Below are 17,336 nucleotides of genomic sequence, written 5' to 3' on the forward strand. Positions count from 1 at the left end.
AGTCCAGGTGAGGCTGGCGGTCGTCAGGAGGGAGACTCCCCTCATACTTGCCACCTTCAGCACAACAGTCACCGAATTAGCGATCCCTTGACTACAGCACCTCCACACAGCTCCTTGACTACAGCACAACCACACAGCCCCTTGACTACAGCACCTCCGCACAGCCCTAGTCACTTGACAACAGCACCTCCACACAGCCCTAGTCACTTGACTACAGCACCACCCACACAGCCCTAGTCCCTTGACTACAGCACCTCCACACAGCCCTAGTCACTTGACTACAGCACCTCCACACAGCCCTAGTCACTTGACTACAGCACCACCCACACAGCCCCGTGACTACAGCACCTCCACACAGCCCTAGTCACGCAACTACAGCACCTCCACACAGCCCTAGTCTCTTGACTACAGCACCTCCACACAGCCCTAGTCACTTGACTACAGCACCTCCACACAGCCCCTTGACTACAGTATCTCCGCACAGCCCTAGTCACTTGACTACAGCACCTCCACACAGCCCTAGTCACTTGACTACAGCACCTCCACACAGTCCTAGTCACTTGACTACAGCACCACCACACAGCCCCTTGACTATAGCACCTCCACACAGCCCTAGTCACGCAACTACAGCACCTCCACACAGCCCTAGTCTCTTGACTACAGCACCTCCACACAGCCCTAGTCACTTGACTACAGCACCACCACACAGCCCTAGTCACTTGACTACAGCACCTCCACACAGCCCTAGTCCCTCAAATACAGCACCTCCACACAGCCCCTTGACTACAGCACCTCCGCACAGCCCTAGTCACTTGACAACAGCACCTCCACACAGCCCTAGTCACTTGACTACAGCACCTCCACACAGCCCTAGTCACTTGACTACAGCACCACCCACACAGCCCTAGTCCCTTGACTACAGCACCTCCACACAGCCCTAGTCACTTGACTACAGCACCTCCACACAGCCCTAGTCACTTGACTACAGCACCACCCACACAGCCCTTTGACTACAGCACCTTCACACAGCCCTAGTCACGCAACTACAGCACCTCCACACAGCCCTAGTCTCTTGACTACAGCACCTCCACACAGCCCTAGTCACTTGACTACAGCACCTCCACACAGCCCCTTGACTACAGCACCTCCGCACAGCCCTAGTCACTTGACTACAGCACCTCCACACAGCCCTAGTCACTTGACTACAGCACCTCCACACAGTCCTAGTCACTTGACTACAGCACCACCACACAGCCCCTTGACTATAGCACCTCCACACAGCCCTAGTCACGCAACTACAGCACCTCCACACAGCCCTAGTCTCTTGACTACAGCACCTCCACACAGCCCTAGTCACTTGACTACAGCACCACCACACAGCCCTAGTCACTTGACTACAGCACCTCCACACAGCCCTAGTCCCTCAACTACAGCACCTCCACACAGCCCCTTGACTACAGCACCTCCACACAGCCCTAGTCACTTGACTACAGCACCTCCACACAGCCCTAGTCACTTGACTACAGCACCTCCACACAGCCCTAGTCACTTGACTACAGCACCTCCACACAGCCCTAGTCCCTTGACTACAGCACCTCCACACAGCCCTAGTCACTTGACTACAGCACCTCCACACAGCCCCTTGACTACAGCACCTGCACACAGCCCTAGTCACTTGACTACAGCACCTCCACACAGCCCTAGTCACTTGACTACAGCACCTCCACACAGCCCTAGTCACTTGACTACAGCACCTCCACACAGCCCCTTGACTACAGCACCTCCACACAGCCCCTTGACTACAGCACCACCACACAGCCCTAGTCCCTTGACTACAGCACCACCACACAGCCCTAGTCACTTGACTACAGCACCACCACACAGCCCTAGTCACTTGACTACAGCACCACCACACAGCCCTAGTCACTTGACTACAGCACCTCCACACAGCCCTAGTCACTTGACTACAGCACCTCCACACAGTCCCCTTGACTACAGCACCTCCACACAGCCCTAGTCCCTTGACTACAGCACCTTCACACAGCCCTAGTCACTTGACTACAGCACCTCCACACAGCCCTTGTCACTTGACTACAGAACCTCCACACAGCCCTAGTCACTTGACTACAGCACCTCCACACAGCCCTAGTCCCTTGACTACAGCACCTCCACACAGCCCTAGTCCCTCGACTACAGCACCACCAGACAGCCCTAGTCCCTCAACTACAGCACCTCCACACAGCCCTAGTCACTTGACTACAGCACCTCCACACAGCCCCCTTGACTACAGCACCTCCACACAGCCCTAGTCCCTTGACTACAGCACCTTCACACAGCCCTAGTCACTTGACTACAGCACCTCCACACAGCCCTTGTCACTTGACTACAGAACCTCCACACAGCCCTAGTCACTTGACTACAGCACCTCCACACAGCCCTAGTCCCTTGACTACAGCACCTCCACACAGCCCTAGTCCCTCGACTACAGCACCACCAGACAGCCCTAGTCCCTCAACTACAGCACCTCCACACAGCCCTAGTCACTTGACTACAGCACCACCACACAGCCCTAGTCACTTGACTACAGCACCTCCACACAGCCCTAGTCACTTGACTACAGCACCTCCACACAGCCCCTTGACTACACATCTCCACACAGCCCTAGTCACTTGACTACAGCACCTCCACACAGCCCTAGTCACTTGACTACAGCACCTCCACACAGCCCTAGTCCCTTGACTACAGCACCTCCACACAGCCCTAGTCCCTTGACTACAGCACCACCACACAGCCCTAGTCACTTGACTACAGCACCTCCACACAGCCCCTTGACTACAGCACCTCCACACAGCCCCTTGACTACAGCACCACCACACAGCCCTAGTCCCTTGACTACAGCACCACCACACAGCCCTAGTCACTTGACTACAGCACCACCACACAGCCCTAGTCAGTTGACTACAGCACCACCACACAGCCCTAGTCACTTGACTACAGCACCTCCACACAGCCCCTTGACTACAGCACCACCACACAGCCCTAGTCACTTGACTACAGCACCTCCACACAGCCCTAGTCACTTGACTACAGCACCTCCACACTGCCCCCTTGACTACAGCACCTCCACACAGCCCTAGTCCCTTGACTACAGCACCTTCACACAGCCCTAGTCACTTGACTACAGCACCTCCACACAGCCCTTGTCACTTGACTACAGAACCTCCACACAGCCCTAGTCACTTGACTACAGCACCTCCACACAGCCCTAGTCCCTCGACTACAGCACCACCACACAGCCCTAGTCCCTCAACTACAGCACCTCCACACAGCCCTAGTCACTTGACTACAGCACCACCACACAGCCCTAGTCACTTGACTACAGCACCTCCACACAGCCCTTGTCACTTGACTACAGAACCTCCACACAGCCCTAGTCCCTTGACTACAGCACCTCCACACAGCCCTAGTCCCTCGACTACAGCACCACCACACAGCCCTAGTCCCTCAACTACAGCACCTCCACACAGCCCTAGTCACTTGACTACAGCACCACCACACAGCCCTAGTCACTTGACTACAGCACCTCCACACAGCCCTAGTCACTTGACTACAGCACCTCCACACAGCCCCTTGACTACACATCTCCACACAGCCCTAGTCACTTGACTACAGCACCTCCACACAGCCCTAGTCCCTTGACGACAGCACCCCTACACAGCCCTAGTCACTTGACTACAGCACCTCCACACAGCCCCTTGACTACAGCACCTCCACACAGCCTTAGTCACTTGACTACAGCACCTCCACACAGCCCTTGTCACTTGACTACAGAACCTCCACACAGCCCTAGTCACTTGACTACAGCACCTCCACACAGCCCTAGTCCCTCGACTACAGCACCACCACACAGCCCTAGTCCCTCAACTACAGCACCTCCACACAGCCCTAGTCACTTGACTACAGCACCACCACACAGCCCTAGTCACTTGACTACAGCACCTCCACACAGCCCTTGTCACTTGACTACAGAACCTCCACACAGCCCTAGTCCCTTGACTACAGCACCTCCACACAGCCCTAGTCCCTCGACTACAGCACCACCACACAGCCCTAGTCCCTTGACTACAGCACCTTCACACAGCCCTAGTCACTTGACTACAGCACCTCCACACAGCCCTTGTCACTTGACTACAGAACCTCCACACAGCCCTAGTCACTTGACTACAGCACCTCCACACAGCCCTAGTCCCTCGACTACAGCACCACCACACAGCCCTAGTCCCTCAACTACAGCACCTCCACACAGCCCTAGTCACTTGACTACAGCACCACCACACAGCCCTAGTCACTTGACTACAGCACCTCCACACAGCCCTTGTCACTTGACTACAGAACCTCCACACAGCCCTAGTCCCTTGACTACAGCACCTCCACACAGCCCTAGTCCCTCGACTACAGCACCACCACACAGCCCTAGTCCCTCAACTACAGCACCTCCACACAGCCCTAGTCACTTGACTACAGCACCACCACACAGCCCTAGTCACTTGACTACAGCACCTCCACACAGCCCTAGTCACTTGACTACAGCACCTCCACACAGCCCCTTGACTACACATCTCCACACAGTCCTAGTCACTTGACTACAGCACCTCCACACAGCCCTAGTCCCTTGACGACAGCACCCCTACACAGCCCTAGTCACTTGACTACAGCACCTCCACACAGCCCCTTGACTACAGCACCTCCACACAGCCTTAGTCACTTGACTACAGCACCTCCACACAGCCCCTTGACTACAGCACCTCCACACAGCCCCTTGACTACAGCACCTGCACACAGCCCCTTGACTACAGCACCTCCACACAGCCCTAGTCACTTGACTACAGCACCACCACACAGCCCTAGTCCCTCGACTACAGCACCTCCACACAGCCGTAGTCACTTGACTACAGCACCTCCACACATCACTAGTCACTGGACTACAGCACCTCCACACAGCCCTAGTCCCTCAACTACAGCACCTCCACACAGCCTTAGTCACTTGACTACAGCACCACCACACAGCCCTAGTCCCTCGACTACAGCACCTCCACACAGCCCTAGTCACTTGACTACAGCACCTCCACACAGCCCTAGTCACTTGACTACAGCACCTCCACACAGCCCTAGTCCCTCGACTACAGCACCACCACACAGCCCTAGTCACTTGACTACAGCACCTCCACACAGCCCTAGTCCCTCGACTACAGCACCACCACACAGCCCTAGTCCCACAACTACAGCACCTCCACACAGCCCTAGTCACTTGACTACAGCACCACCACACAGCCCTAGTCACTTGACTACAGCACCTCCACACAGCCCTTGTCACTTGACTACAGAACCTCCACACAGCCCTAGTCCCTTGACTACAGCACCTCCACACAGCCCTAGTCCCTCGACTACAGCACCACCACACAGCCCTAGTCCCTCAACTACAGCACCTCCACACAGCCCTAGTCACTTGACTACAGCACCACCACACAGCCCTAGTCACTTGACTACAGCAGCTCCACACAGCCCTAGTCACTTTACTACAGCACCTCCACACAGCCCCTTGACTACACATCTCCACACAGCCCTAGTCACTTGACTACAGCACCTCCACACAGCCCTAGTCCCTTGACGACAGCACCCCTACACAGCCCTAGTCACTTGACTACAGCACCTCCACACAGCCCCTTGACTACAGCACCTCCACACAGCCTTAGTCACTTGACTACAGCACCTCCACACAGCCCTTGTCACTTGACTACAGAACCTCCACACAGCCCTAGTCACTTGACTACAGCACCTCCACACAGCCCTAGTCCCTCGACTACAGCACCACTACACAGCCCTAGTCCCTCAACTACAGCACCTCCACACAGCACTAGTCACTTGACTACAGCACCACCACACAGCCCTAGTCACTTGACTACAGCACCTCCACACAGCCCTTGTCACTTGACTACAGAACCTCCACACAGCCCTAGTCCCTTGACTACAGCACCTCCACACAGCCCTAGTCCCTCGACTACAGCACCACCACACAGCCCTAGTCCCTTGACTACAGCACCTTCACACAGCCCTAGTCACTTGACTACAGCACCTCCACACAGCCCTTGTCACTTGACTACAGAACCTCCACACAGCCCTAGTCACTTGACTACAGCACCTCCACACAGCCCTAGTCCCTCGACTACAGCACCACCACACAGCCCTAGTCCCTCAACTACAGCACCTCCACACAGCCCTAGTCACTTGACTACAGCACCACCACACAGCCCTAGTCACTTGACTACAGCACCTCCACACAGCCCTTGTCACTTGACTACAGAACCTCCACACAGCCCTAGTCCCTTGACTACAGCACCTCCACACAGCCCTAGTCCCTCGACTACAGCACCACCACACAGCCCTAGTCCCTCAACTACAGCACCTCCACACAGCCCTAGTCACTTGACTACAGCACCACCACACAGCCCTAGTCACTTGACTACAGCACCTCCACACAGCCCTAGTCACTTGACTACAGCACCTCCACACAGCCCCTTGACTACACATCTCCACACAGTCCTAGTCACTTGACTACAGCACCTCCACACAGCCCCTTGACTACAGCACATCCACACAGCCTTAGTCACTTGACTACAGCACCTCCACACAGCCCCTTGACTACAGCACCTGCACACAGCCCCTTGACTACAGCACCTCCACACAGCCCTAGTCACTTGACTACAGCACCACCACACAGCCCTAGTCCCTCGACTACAGCACCTCCACACAGCCGTAGTCACTTGACTACAGCACCTCCACACATCACTTGTCACTGGACTACAGCACCTCCACACAGCCCTAGTCCGTCAACTACAGCACCTCCACACAGCCCTAGTCACTTGACTACAGCACCACCACACAGCCCTAGTCCCTCGACTACAGCACCTCCACACAGCCCTAGTCACTTGACTACAGCACCTCCACACAGCCCTAGTCACTTGACTACAGCACCTCCACACAGCCCTAGTCCCTCGACTACAGCACCACCACACAGCCCTAGTCACTTGACTACAGCACCTCCACACAGCCCTAGTCACTTGACTACAGCCCTAATCTCTTGACTACAGCACCTCCACACAGCCCTAGTCCCTTGACTACAGCACCACCACGCAGCCCTAGTCACTTGACTACGGCACCTCCACACAGCCCTAGTCACTTGACTACAGCACCTCCACACAGCCCTAGTCCCTCGACTACAGCACCACCACACAGCCCTAGTCACTTGACTACAGCACCTCCACACAGCCCCTCGACTACAGCACCACCACACAGCCCTAGTCACTTGACTACAGCACCTCCACACAGCCCTAGTCACTTGACTACAGCACCACCACACAGCCCTAGTCACTTGACTACAGCACCTCCACACATCACTTGTCACTGGACTACAGCACCTCCACACAGCCCTAGTCCCTCAACTACAGCACCTCCACACAGCCCTAGTCACTTGACTACAGCACCACCACACAGCCCTAGTCCCTCGACTACAGCACCTCCACACAGCCCTAGTCACTTGACTACAGCACCTCCACACAGCCCTAGTCACTTGACTACAGCACCTCCACACAGCCCTAGTCCCTCGACTACAGCACCACCACACAGCCCTAGTCACTTGACTACAGCACCTCCACACAGCCCTAGTCACTTGACTACAGCCCTAGTCTCTTGACTACAGCACCTCCACACAGCCCCTTGACTACAGCACCTGCACACAGCCCTAGTCACTTGACTACAGCACCTCCACACAGCCCTAGTCACTTGACTACAGCACCTCCACACAGCCCTAGTCACTTGACTACAGCACCTCCACACAGCCCCTTGACTACAGCACCTCCACACAGCCCCTTGACTACAGCACCACCACACAGCCCTAGTCCCTTGACTACAGCACCACCACACAGCCCTAGTAACTTGACTACAGCACCACCACACAGCCCTAGTCACTTGACTACAGCACCACCACACAGCCCTAGTCACTTGACTACAGCACCTCCACACAGCCCTAGTCACTTGACTACAGCACCTCCACACAGCCCCCTTGACTACAGCACCTCCACACAGCCCTAGTCCCTTGACTACAGCACCTTCACACAGCCCTAGTCACTTGACTACAGCACCTCCACACAGCCCTTGTCACTTGACTACAGAACCTCCACACAGCCCTAGTCACTTGACTACAGCACCTCCACACAGCCCTAGTCCCTTGACTACAGCACCTCCACACAGCCCTAGTCCCTCGACTACAGCACCACCAGACAGCCCTAGTCCCTCAACTACAGCACCTCCACACAGCCCTAGTCACTTGACTACAGCACCACCACACAGCCCTAGTCACTTGACTACAGCACCTCCACACAGCCCTTGTCACTTGACTACAGAACCTCCACACAGCCCTAGTCCCTTGACTACAGCACCTCCACACAGCCCTAGTCCCTCGACTACAGCACCACCACACAGCCCTAGTCACTTGACTACAGCACCTCCACACAGTCCTAGTCACTTGACTACAGCACCACCACACAGCCCCTTGACTATAGCACCTCCACACAGCCCTAGTCACGCAACTACAGCACCTCCACACAGCCCTAGTCTCTTGACTACAGCACCTCCACACAGCCCTAGTCACTTGACTACAGCACCACCACACAGCCCTAGTCACTTGACTACAGCACCTCCACACAGCCCTAGTCCCTCAACTACAGCACCTCCACACAGCCCCTTGACTACAGCACCTCCACACAGCCCTAGTCACTTGACTACAGCACCTCCACACAGCCCTAGTCACTTGACTACAGCACCTCCACACAGCCCTAGTCCCTTGACTACAGCACCTCCACACAGCCCTAGTCACTTGACTACAGCACCTCCACACAGCCCCTTGACTACAGCACCTGCACACAGCCCTAGTCACTTGACTACAGCACCTCCACACAGCCCTAGTCACTTGACTACAGCACCTCCACACAGCCCTAGTCACTTGACTACAGCACCTCCACACAGCCCCTTGACTACAGCACCTCCACACAGCCCCTTGACTACAGCACCACCACACAGCCCTAGTCCCTTGACTACAGCACCACCACACAGCCCTAGTCACTTGACTACAGCACCACCACACAGCCCTAGTCACTTGACTACAGCACCACCACACAGCCCTAGTCACTTGACTACAGCACCTCCACACAGCCCTAGTCACTTGACTACAGCACCTCCACACAGCCCCCTTGACTACAGCACCTCCACACAGCCCTAGTCCCTTGACTACAGCACCTTCACACAGCCCTAGTCACTTGACTACAGCACCTCCACACAGCCCTTGTCACTTGACTACAGAACCTCCACACAGCCCTAGTCACTTGACTACAGCACCTCCACACAGCCCTAGTCCCTTGACTACAGCACCTCCACACAGCCCTAGTCCCTCGACTACAGCACCACCAGACAGCCCTAGTCCCTCAACTACAGCACCTCCACACAGCCCTAGTCACTTGACTACAGCACCTCCACACAGCCCCCTTGACTACAGCACCTCCACACAGCCCTAGTCCCTTGACTACAGCACCTTCACACAGCCCTAGTCACTTGACTACAGCACCTCCACACAGCCCTTGTCACTTGACTACAGAACCTCCACACAGCCCTAGTCACTTGACTACAGCACCTCCACACAGCCCTAGTCCCTTGACTACAGCACCTCCACACAGCCCTAGTCCCTCGACTACAGCACCACCAGACAGCCCTAGTCCCTCAACTACAGCACCTCCACACAGCCCTAGTCACTTGACTACAGCACCACCACACAGCCCTAGTCACTTGACTACAGCACCTCCACACAGCCCTAGTCACTTGACTACAGCACCTCCACACAGCCCCTTGACTACACATCTCCACACAGCCCTAGTCACTTGACTACAGCACCTCCACACAGCCCTAGTCACTTGACTACAGCACCTCCACACAGCCCTAGTCCCTTGACTACAGCACCTCCACACAGCCCTAGTCCCTTGACTACAGCACCACCACACAGCCCTAGTCACTTGACTACAGCACCTCCACACAGCCCCTTGACTACAGCACCTCCACACAGCCCCTTGACTACAGCACCACCACACAGCCCTAGTCCCTTGACTACAGCACCACCACACAGCCCTAGTCACTTGACTACAGCACCACCACACAGCCCTAGTCAGTTGACTACAGCACCACCACACAGCCCTAGTCACTTGACTACAGCACCTCCACACAGCCCCTTGACTACAGCACCACCACACAGCCCTAGTCACTTGACTACAGCACCTCCACACAGCCCTAGTCACTTGACTACAGCACCTCCACACTGCCCCCTTGACTACAGCACCTCCACACAGCCCTAGTCCCTTGACTACAGCACCTTCACACAGCCCTAGTCACTTGACTACAGCACCTCCACACAGCCCTTGTCACTTGACTACAGAACCTCCACACAGCCCTAGTCACTTGACTACAGCACCTCCACACAGCCCTAGTCCCTCGACTACAGCACCACCACACAGCCCTAGTCCCTCAACTACAGCACCTCCACACAGCCCTAGTCACTTGACCACAGCACCACCACACAGCCCTAGTCACTTGACTACAGCACCTCCACACAGCCCTTGTCACTTGACTACAGAACCTCCACACAGCCCTAGTCCCTTGACTACAGCACCTCCACACAGCCCTAGTCCCTCGACTACAGCACCACCACACAGCCCTAGTCCCTCAACTACAGCACCTCCACACAGCCCTAGTCACTTGACTACAGCACCACCACACAGCCCTAGTCACTTGACTACAGCACCTCCACACAGCCCTAGTCACTTGACTACAGCACCTCCACACAGCCCCTTGACTACACATCTCCACACAGCCCTAGTCACTTGACTACAGCACCTCCACACAGCCCTAGTCCCTTGACGACAGCACCCCTACACAGCCCTAGTCACTTGACTACAGCACCTCCACACAGCCCCTTGACTACAGCACCTCCACACAGCCGTAGTCACTTGACTACAGCACCTCCACACAGCCCTTGTCACTTGACTACAGAACCTCCACACAGCCCTAGTCACTTGACTACAGCACCTCCACACAGCCCTAGTCCCTCGACTACAGAACCACCACACAGCCCTAGTCCCTCAACTACAGCACCTCCACACAGCCCTAGTCACTTGACTACAGCACCACCACACAGCCCTAGTCACTTGACTACAGCACCTCCACACAGCCCTTGTCACTTGACTACAGAACCTCCACACAGCCCTAGTCCCTTGACTACAGCACCTCCACACTGCCCTAGTCCCTCGACTACAGCACCACCACACAGCCCTAGTCCCTTGACTACAGCACCTTCACACAGCCCTAGTCACTTGACTACAGCACCTCCACACAGCCCTTGTCACTTGACTACAGAACCTCCACACAGCCCTAGTCACTTGACTACAGCACCTCCACACAGCCCTAGTCCCTCGACTACAGCACCACCACACAGCCCTAGTCCCTCAACTACAGCACCTCCACACAGCCCTAGTCACTTGACTACAGCACCACCACACAGCCCTAGTCACTTGACTACAGCACCTCCACACAGCCCTTGTCACTTGACTACAGAACCTCCACACAGCCCTAGTCCCTTGACTACAGCACCTCCACACAGCCCTAGTCCCTCGACTACAGCACCACCACACAGCCCTAGTCCCTCAACTACAGCACCTCCACACAGCCCTAGTCACTTGACTACAGCACCACCACACAGCCCTAGTCACTTGACTACAGCACCTCCACACAGCCCTAGTCACTTGACTACAGCACCTTCACACAGCCCCTTGACTACACATCTCCACACAGTCCTAGTCACTTGACTACAGCACCTCCACACAGCCCTAGTCCCTTGACGACAGCACCCCTACACAGCCCTAGTCACTTGACTACAGCACCTCCACACAGCCCCTTGACTACAGCACCTCCACACAGCCTTAGTCACTTGACTACAGCACCTCCACACAGCCCCTTGACTACAGCACCTCCACACAGCCCCTTGACTACAGCACCTGCACACAGCCCCTTGACTACAGCACCTCCACACAGCCCTAGTCACTTGACTACAGCACCACCACACAGCCCTAGTCCCTCGACTACAGCACCTCCACACAGCCGTAGTCACTTGACTACAGCACCTCCACACATCACTAGTCACTGGACTACAGCACCTCCACACAGCCCTAGTCCCTCAACTACAGCACCTCCACACAGCCTTAGTCACTTGACTACAGCACCACCACACAGCCCTAGTCCCTCGACTACAGCACCTCCACACAGCCCTAGTCACTTGACTACAGCACCTCCACACAGCCCTAGTCACTTGACTACAGCACCTCCACACAGCCCTAGTCCCTCGACTACAGCACCACCACACAGCCCTAGTCACTTGACTACAGCACCTCCACACAGCCCTAGTCCCTCGACTACAGCACCACCACACAGCCCTAGTCCCACAACTACAGCACCTCCACACAGCCCTAGTCACTTGACTACAGCACCACCACACAGCCCTAGTCACTTGACTACAGCACCTCCACACAGCCCTTGTCACTTGACTACAGAACCTCCACACAGCCCTAGTCCCTTGACTACAGCACCTCCACACAGCCCTAGTCCCTCGACTACAGCACCACCACACAGCCCTAGTCCCTCAACTACAGCACCTCCACACAGCCCTAGTCACTTGACTACAGCACCACCACACAGCCCTAGTCACTTGACTACAGCAGCTCCACACAGCCCTAGTCACTTGACTACAGCACCTCCACACAGCCCCTTGACTACACATCTCCACACAGCCCTAGTCACTTGACTACAGCACCTCCACACAGCCCTAGTCCCTTGACGACAGCACCCCTACACAGCCCTAGTCACTTGACTACAGCACCTCCACACAGCCCCTTGACTACAGCACCTCCACACAGCCTTAGTCACTTGACTACAGCACCTCCTCACAGCCCTTGTCACTTGACTACAGAACCTCCACACAGCCCTAGTCACTTGACTACAGCACCTCCACACAGCCCTAGTCCCTCGACTACAGCACCACTACACAGCCCTAGTCCCTCAACTACAGCACCTCCACACAGCCCTAGTCACTTGACTACAGCACCACCACACAGCCCTAGTCACTTGACTACAGCACCTCCACACAGCCCTTGTCACTTGACTACAGAACCTCCACACAGCCCTAGTCCCTTGACTACAGCACCTCCACACAGCCCTAGTCCCTCGACTACAGCACCACCACACAGCCCTAGTCCCTTGACTACAGCACCTTCACACAGCCCTAGTCACTTGACTACAGCACCTCCACACAGCCCTTGTCACTTGACTACAGAACCTCCACACAGCCCTAGTCACTTGACTACAGCACCTCCACACAGCCCTAGTCCCTCGACTACAGCACCACCACACAGCCCTAGTCCCTCAACTACAGCACCTCCACACAGCCCTAGTCACTTGACTACAGCACCACCACACAGCCCTAGTCACTTGACTACAGCACCTCCACACAGCCCTTGTCACTTGACTACAGAACCTCCACACAGCCCTAGTCCCTTGACTACAGCACCTCCACACAGCCCTAGTCCCTCGACTACAGCACCACCACACAGCCCTAGTCCCTCAACTACAGCACCTCCACACAGCCCTAGTCACTTGACTACAGCACCACCACACAGCCCTAGTCACTTGACTACAGCACCTCCACACAGCCCTAGTCACTTGACTACAGCACCTCCACACAGCCCCTTGACTACACATCTCCACACAGTCCTAGTCACTTGACTACAGCCCCTCCACACAGCCCTAGTCCCTTGACGACAGCACCCCTACACAGCCCTAGTCACTTGACTACAGCACCTCCACACAGCCCCTTGACTACAGCACCTCCACACAGCCTTAGTCACTTGACTACAGCACCTCCACACAGCCCCTTGACTACAGCACCTCCACACAGCCCCTTGACTACAGCACCTGCACACAGCCCCTTGACTACAGCACCTCCACACAGCCCTAGTCACTTGACTACAGCACCACCACACAGCCCTAGTCCCTCGACTACAGCACCTCCACACAGCCGTAGTCACTTGACTACAGCACCTCCACACATCACTTGTCACTGGACTACAGCACCTCCACACAGCCCTAGTCCCTCAACTACAGCACCTCCACACAGCCCTAGTCACTAGACTACAGCACCACCACACAGCCCTAGTCCCTCGACTACAGCACCTCCACACAGCCCTAGTCACTTGACTACAGCACCTCCACACAGCCCTAGTCACTTGACTACAGCACCTCCACACAGCCCTAGTCCCTCGACTACAGCACCACCACACAGCCCTAGTCACTTGACTACAGCACCTCCACACAGCCCTAGTCACTTGACTACAGCCCTAGGCTCTTGACTACAGCACCTCCACACAGCCCTAGTCCCTTGACTACAGCACCACCACGAAGCCCTAGTCACTTGACTACAGCACCTCCACACAGCCCTAGTCACTTGACTACAGCACCTCCACACAGCCCTAGTCCCTCGACTACAGCACCACCACACAGCCCTAGTCACTTGACTACAGCACCTCCACACAGCCCCTCGACTACAGCACCACCACACAGCCCTAGTCACTTGACTACAGCACCTCCACACAGCCCTAGTCACTTGACTACAGCACCACCACACAGCCCTAGTCACTTGACTACAGCACCTCCACACATCACTTGTCACTGGACTACAGCACCTCCACACAGCCCTAGTCCCTCAACTACAGCACCTCCACACAGCCCTAGTCACTTGACTACAGCACCACCACACAGCCCTAGTCCCTCGACTACAGCACCTCCACACAGCCCTAGTCACTTGACTACAGCACCTCCACACAGCCCTAGTCACTTGACTACAGCACCTCCACACAGCCCTAGTCCCTCGACTACAGCACCACCACACAGCCCTATTCACTTGACTACAGCACCTCCACACAGCCCTAGTCACTTGACTACAGCCCTAGTCTCTTGACTACAGCACCTCCACACAGCCCTAGTCCCTTGACTACAGCACCACCACGCAGCCCTAGTCACTTGACTACAGCACCTCCACACAGCCCTAGTCACTTGACTACAGCACCTCCACACAGCCCTAGTCCCTCGACTACAGCACCACCACACAGCCCTAGTCACTTGACTACAGCACCTCCACACAGCCCCTCGACTACAGCACCACCACACAGCCCTAGTCACTTGACTACAGCACCTCCACACAGCCCTAGTCACTGGACTACAGCACCTCCACACAGCCCTAGTCACTTGACTACAGCACCTCCACACAGCCCTAGTCACTTGACTACAGCACCTCCACACAGCCCTAGTCACTTGACTACAGCATCTCCACACAGCCCTAGTCACTTGACTACAGCACCTCCACACAGCCCCCTTGACTACAGCACCTCCACACAGCCCTAGTCACTTGACTACAGCACCACCACACAGCCCTAGTCACTTGACTACAGCACCTCCACACAGCCCTAGTCACTTGACTACAGCACCTACACACAACCCTAGTCACTTGACTACAGCACCTCCACTCAGCCCTAGTCACTTGACTACAGCACCTCCACACAGCCCTAGTCACTTGACTACAGCACCACCACACAGCCCTAGTCCCTTGACTACAGCACCACCACACAGCCCTAGTCACTTGACTACAGCACCTCCACACAGCCCCCTTGACTACAGCACCTCCACACAGCCCTAGTCACTTGACTACAGCACCACCACACAGCCCTAGTCACTTGACTACAGCACCTCCACACAGCCCTAGTCACTTGACTACAGCACCTCCACACAACCCTAGTCACTTGACTACAGCACCTCCACACAGCCCTAGTCACTTGACTACAGCACCTCCACACAGCCCTAGTCACTTGACTACAGCACCACCACACAGCCCTAGTCCCTTGACTACAGCACCACCACACAGCCCTAGTCTCTTGACTACAGCACCACCACACAGCCCTAGTCACTTGACTACAGCACCTCCACACAGCCCCCTTGACTACAGCACCTCCACACAGCCCTAGTCACTTGACTACAGCACCACCACACAGCCCTAGTCACTTGACTACAGCACCTCCACACAGCCCTAGTCACTTGACTACAGCACCTCCATACAACCTTAGTCACTTGACTACAGCACCTCCACACAGCCCTAGTTACTTGACTACAGCACCTCCACACAGCCCTAGTCACTTGACTACAGCACCACCACACAGCCCTAGTCCCTTGACTACAGCACCACCACACAGCCCTAGTCACTTGACTACAGCACCTCCACACAGCCCTAGTCACTTGACTACAGCACCTCCACACAGCCCTAGTCACTTGACTACAGCACCTCCACACAGCCCTAGTCCCTTGACTACAGCACCTCCACACAGCCCTAGTCACTTGACTACAGCACCTCCACACAGCCCCTTGACTACAGCACCTGCACACAGCCCTAGTCACTTGACTACAGCACCTCCACACAGCCCTAGTCACTTGACTACAGCACCTCCACACAGCCCTAGTCACTTGACTACAGCACCTCCACACAGACCCTTGACTACAGCACCTCCACACAGCCCCTTGACTACAGCACCACCACACAGCCCTAGTCCCTTGACTACAGCACCACCACACAGCCCTAGTCACTTGACTACAGCACCACCACACAGCCCTAGTCACTTGACTACAGCACCACCACACAGCCCTAGTCACTTGACTACAGCACCTCCACACAGCCCCTTGACTACAGCACCACCACACAACCCTAGTCACTTGACTACAGCACCTCCACACAGCCCTAGTCACTTGACTACAGCACCTCCACACAGCCCCCTTGACTACAGCACCTCCACACAGCCCTAGTCCCTTGACTACAGCACCTTCACACAGCCCTAGTCACTTGACTACAGCACCTCCACACAGCCCTTGTCACTTGACTACAGAACCTCCACACAGCCCTAGTCACTTGACTACAGCACCTCCACACAGCCCTAGTCCCTCGACTACAGCACCACCACACAGCCCTAGTCCCTCAACTACAGCACCTGCACACAGCCCTAGTCACTTGACTACAGCACCACCACACAGCCCTAGTCACTTGACTACAGCACCTCCACACAGCCCTTGTCACTTGACTACATAACCTCCAT

The sequence above is a fragment of the Petromyzon marinus genome, chromosome 42 (assembly GCF_048934315.1).
Source record: "Petromyzon marinus isolate PM22_M1 ecotype Great Lakes invasive population chromosome 42, UKy_Petmar_22M1.pri1.0, whole genome shotgun sequence".
Lineage (NCBI taxonomy): Eukaryota > Metazoa > Chordata > Hyperoartia > Petromyzontiformes > Petromyzontidae > Petromyzon > Petromyzon marinus.